Here is a 6,310-nt window from a genome sequence, read left to right as displayed (position 1 = left end):
ACAAGATCAATTTGTTGAATTGAAAAAAAAAAATGTACTCCGCTTCATTAGTTTAACTAATCAACTTGATTTTGATATGTTATTAAGACACTGAATACTCATCTCAAAACAATGCATTGGGTCATTTTTCGTTACGAGATACCAAGATGGTCTTTGTTTTATCATTTTTTTGGGTGATGGTACTTGTCTGAAACACTTGAAAATTTTGTGTCATCTTTTGACAATATTACGTTGAAAAACGTTAGGCTTGTGACCTTCTGACAGATCGCCCCGAAAATTTTTTTCTCATATGACTCCAATTTTAGACTCTAGTCGATACGCCCTAATGGAAGTTGGGTCGTCTTAGGCAAACAAAAACTATCAATGAGACCCTTCTAGGCTCCAGCCCTCGAAGTATTCACGCTTATTCTACTACTCTGTACGGTGCGATGTACTGCTGAAATGATTTTTGAAGATTTGTATGGGAAAAGCACAAATTCAGTTCTTGACTGAATGAAATGAAAACTAAGAAGAGTACGTTGAAACAGGGTTTGGCACAGTCTAAAATCTTACCTTTGCAAAGAATTCGATAAAGAAACAAGACTCTCAAATCTCGCAACGTCAATGAAACACCAACTTAAGAACCATTTGAGCTTCCAAAATCTTTCTAAAAACTGATGTCTGACATCAGCTGCGTTTGAAAGACAAGAGAAACCTTTTCGCCTAGCAAGATATATCTTAAAAGTATGTCACCGAAAAAATTATTTCAGACTGAAATAGACGCGTGGCAGGTGAATCATGTTACCTGCCATCCTTGTTCTTGACCTTCGTGGAATTAATGTCTAGACCCGCCGAGCCATTCTGAGCCTCGTGCTTTACTACGAAGTTATTGCGTCGAGGCCGCACATTCGAATCGCTTGCGTTGTACATGACCTGGGAAAATATCACATGACCCCTGCAATGAGCTCGTAGTAGGTGATGAAGACTTGAACGATTATTAGTGCACGGTATGAGGAAAATTACGTGGCATCGCTTCGCCAGTTGGTTCTTTGGATTAAGTCTGTTTGCGATCAAGGCAGTCCGTCCGAAAGTACCATTTTCGTAATGAAATAAATTTTCGAGTTGCATGCGAATATGTTGATTTACACTAGAACTCGATCCGGCTTGCTCACGCTGCCCTCAACAGAACAGAAACATTCATATGACGAAACTATGCGAAACTTGATCTCTATTGACGCGGTCGCAACGGCAACGGATCAAGCCGTTACCGGATGGCCCAGAGAGTTAATCAGGGGAAAACGCTCGTCAAAAAAACTATGGCAATAAAACAGTTTCTGGCCACCAGATATTCCGACACGTCGTTAGAAATATATCACGATTCAAGAACAACAGAAGAGAAATTCCATCCACGTTGCTTCAAGCAACGTACCGAAGTTCCATTCGCGTGATGCAACCCTCGTACCGTACCTGGATATTTCTAATACTGTGTATATATTGTAACCATTTTTGGTCTTTTTTCGGAGCACTTGCTCGTGAAAGACGTAGTAGTCGAAGTGTTCACAGTCTAGTGAGTTACTGATTACTTGTAATGAATAGAAAGGGAACCAGCTCTGGGGAATAGGGTACAAAAGGTTTAAGGTTAACTCGCTCAAAAATCCTAAACTGCTTGTTCTAGTTGAGTTTTCACGAACTCGGGTAGTTTTTTATCACCGTTGCCGCATCGCAAGACTCAGGTTAAATACAGTCGCTGCTTGTTATCTCTGTCACGGGCTCGGTCAATTTTTAATTACCATTGCCGCGGCCGTCCTGCAGAGCTGGGTGAAAAAAAGCGAGCCTGCCCCGTGCCTGTTATCATTTTGAGTTGCGACCAGTTCCTTAACTGCGGATCTGGAGTATTAACCGTGACTGTCCATCAGACCCGGGATTCACAAATATCGGTCATCGGACATGGAATAATGACAGTGTCGTACACCGAATTCGTATCGCCGTTGCTCAGATCCATGCTAACGAGATAATTCCTAACTCAATCAGATAAGGAAATAATTGCGAGTGCGCAAAATGAAATGCGCACAGAATATTGAATTTTTATTTATAAATGGAATGAATCCTTGATGAAAATCATACAGCAGAAAATTAACAAAAATAAAATAAAGACGCACATTGCTCAGCTAATTTCTAAGTCTGATTTGCTCTGCGTATTTTGTTGATGAATATATTGATCAATTTCTGTTGTAGAAATTACGCTGGTTCTCTCGCGAAATTCGCGAGATAATGTAAATAAATTTGGTTGCCTTAAGTCTACTTTTCTGGTTCTTTGAGATGCTACTTCTTTCTAACCTCTATTTAGTAATTTTAAATCGTGAACCTGAATTCTGATCAAAGTAAATTCCCTAAATTCCCCTGAAGTCAGAAAAGCTCTCTGCTTCATCTGCTCTACTTTACGTCCTGAGTCAGGTACGCGTTTTGCTCTGGCACTGTATTGAATTATTCAAAAATGTGCGGAGATTAGGTGACTTTGAAAAGTTATCGCAAACAAGCATAACGTCCAGGCAGTAATCGCGGCAAACACGAAGAGCGTGAGATAAGAAATTCGTAAGCATTTCGCAACATCTTCCGTTCCTAGAAACGCGAATAAACGAGATGTTCTCTCAGCATCCACCGATTGGCCCTCACAGACCAATCTTCTCGTGCTGACTTACCTAAAAACCTAGTTCACCAATGAAAGCTCCTTCTCAAACTCCTCCTACTTCCATCTTTCCAGAAATCTCGAAATACAGAAAGCAGAACGTATTCTAACATCGAGTACCACAGAACATAATTAGACATTAGACAGTAAGGAATAATTCTGGATATTGTAGCAAGAATTATCGAAAACGCGACGGCTAAACACGAAATCGTAATCCGGATAAATGGGTGCCTATCTCACTGAATTTGACGAATTATCATCAAGTATAATCGTATTATTGGGTGCCAGGAAGACTATTTTCTATTTTGCCAACTTGCCTTGGACATGGGTGCAGACTAGATCGTGGTGTGCATATCGGCACCGGATGGTGATGATTGTTCGAAACTCCCGGCAATCGAAGTTAAGCAATTTCTTTTGGAAAGAGGATCGTGTTGGATTTGTTAGAAATTACACAGAATGCACATTGACGCCGTACCTTGTTCATTTTCTTTCTCACTGATCTTCAAACTCCCACTCACTCAATCTTTAGCTTCCCTTCACTTTATTTTTCAACAGAGCACGTGCTGCTCCCTAAGATAGTGTAGCACGAAGACTCCTCGCCCAGCCCTGAACACAAACCGGCGTGTCGAAAGCTCGGCTTCGCGAGTCTTCACCTGTCATGGCTGCTCGGCGCGCGTACTTAAAGCCAGACCAAGCTCGACTAATGTCTTTAAAACTCTATAAAGAGGCGAGTTAGGTTTGCCTCGCCGCAATATGAAAACGATATTCAACATCGAAGAGTAGAAAACTAAATTGAACCTAGAATCATTTCCAAATTCACGTGCAGAGCAAGTAAACTGAAATTAAGTAACTCATAGATTCAGAAACCACAAACCTAAGTTAAAGCACTGCTATTCCAGCGATAATTAAACAATCTCGCGAGAGAATAAAACTATTTCGAAACCCAACCCTAAGGATTGATCGAGAAGAATTATTTCTTAATAAATGTGTACCTTAAATTAAAGTGTGGTGTAAAGAGTATATTTTCAATCACACATAGTGGTAGCAACTGGTACGACCCGAATTAACTGGATTCATAGAATGTAATGTTGAAATTTCTAGTACAAAATGTCACTTTCTGAGAGCTGACTTCATTGCGTCGTGTACTGTAGAAAATTCGACACGTTGTCCGAGAGATAATCTGAAAGAACGCGTATATCTATGATTCTATTACGCTGCTCCAACTCCTCACAAAACTTGAAAACCGCCAATACAATATTTAGAGTGTCTGTATCGTGTCATTCATCAGCCATTTGTATTACTGATGGATGTTTGTAATTAAAAAAAAACATCAACTTTATATATATTACTGTTATTAAGAAACATTGTTTTTATTAATTGGAAAGAACAAGTTGAAAATTGCAAGTACTTGTGGTGATGTTATTAAAATAAAATGTGATTACATTGTGACATGCACATTGGAATTTGGCTAGCCCTCCACCTCATCGAATTGGATTTAAATTGGTACTATTTCATTACGGTATGACCAGTTAACTGCGATCGCATTTGTACAACACTTATACCTACTCACCGTTCCTTCAATGATTGGAATAAAATTTAAAAGGAACGTTTACGTACGTACCCGCAACGTTTATCGATCTTTCCAATAGCAAACGAAACAACTATCTTTTGATTGTGTACTGGGCACACAAATAAATTCGTCATTCCCTACTACATGCTTTTTGTACGTCTGCAACGTTTTTGTACGCAATATCCTTGTTCAACAAAATTTGAATAGTAATCCAAATTTACGCGTTCTCCAAGTCCACTAGACATATGTTCAATGAAACGTATTTTCAAGTTTACTTAGTGCTTCCAATCGTAATGAATAATGACATCTTTACACGTCATTAGCCCATTCATCAAACGATTGAATCGCAAACTGAACGAGTGCAACTTTGACGTCCGTAAGTCACGCATACAACGCGACATTGCCTCAAGAAACTTGCTGGCCAAAAATCGATACCATAGCTTGATTTTATTACTAGATAATCTTACATCAAGAATGTATCGAATTGTTATGTTCCGAAGCAGCGTAGGTTTCCTCGAACATACAATACTAGAAAATTTTTCCCTTAAAAGTTAACGATACGGAGGGCATTTTTCTGGCAGATAAGGAACCAGTCACATCCGATTTGTTTGATGCCTGTTAAGATGGTAATTTTCCATGTGATTAGGATTAGATCAGGTAGACTTTAAGCGCAATTATTTCGTAATATTCAATATTATAATGATGGGCCTTGTGATTTGTCAGCTCATTTCTAATGTTTATACATTTTTCAAGATACATGGACGATAATTGTGATTCGTATACGTTTACAGATTAATTCCACTTTTGCCACGAAAAAGATTTATTAATGCAGGCATCGAAATCGTAATTTGCGCCTCCAGTCGATAAACAGATTAATTACAATCACGATTTTCACGCTACATGAAATTTTTAAATAGAGCTATATGTAGCTCTACGAAATTTCAGAGTTAAGACATAATTTCCTTATCTTTTTTTACAAATTTAGTCTAATATCCAAGTCATTGGGTAAGCAGGGAAAACTTTTATCATGAAATACCCCAAAATTTAGTTGTTTGCAAAAACAAATGACAGCCACCTCAAGTTCTCCCATAATATTGAAGACTTGGGATATTTCCTCACATGCTCGTATCATGAGATTAAATAATAATGTGGTGTGTCTGATTGTATTAATTTGCTTATTATTACCTAATTTGACTATACGTTACAGCTGCTTTGATTTGAGAAAATGTCGAGGACAAAAATTCAGTGATCACCTCTGTGATCAAGTGGGTAACGAATGTTCTGCTATTTCAGAATATATATTTGGCATTTTTGTTTGTTTGCTGTTTTCCAACTCAAAAGTTGTATTTCAACGAAGACGACTGACTAATCTGCGGACATTTTAGCCTTTGCGCAGCAGAATTATCGTTTGGCGAAGCGATCACACATGAATTTTACACACTCTGCAATACTCACCGTCGGAAAGGCTCTTTTCAAAGCGTATACTTCCAGTTCTTTCGGTGGATCGCAAGGATACTGCAGGTAAACCGCGTTGATGGACTTTGAAAAGGGCGAACTATCTTTACCCCGAGTATCTGAATTTGTGGTATCTCTAGACTTGAATTTATTATTTCTTTCTACCTTAGCCTCGTCTCTAGAACTTTTCATATCTGGTTTCACTTTATATTATTTACACTTCGTTTGGGTATGATTTCGTTTTAGAACCCAACTCTGTGTTGCTAATGAGACTCCGTTCGTATTTCCTGTCGAGTTAAATCACTCACAAAATTGACCTCCCTATGAAGCAAATGTTTCTGACGTTTTAATATCTGGGCATGCTGACGTAAATTCGGTACAAGGGGCAAGTTGTCTATTCGAAAATGATTCTCCAGTGACCTATTATTGTATCAATTATCAATCAGTGTTCAACGAGACTAAAAGAAATTTCATATCAGAACAAGCTTGTTTCTTTTTAAAATTAGGTAAAATTGACTCCGAGTATATTGTTACGATTTCACGAACAGACGAATCATTGGATGTGCTAATAATGATGATAAGAAATTGCAATCGGAGTGTTCATGCGATTTTCAATTGTT

This window comes from Neodiprion fabricii, chromosome 4 (assembly GCF_021155785.1).
Source record: "Neodiprion fabricii isolate iyNeoFabr1 chromosome 4, iyNeoFabr1.1, whole genome shotgun sequence".
NCBI lineage: Eukaryota > Metazoa > Arthropoda > Insecta > Hymenoptera > Diprionidae > Neodiprion > Neodiprion fabricii.
Note: the sequence above shows the minus strand (reverse complement) of the source record.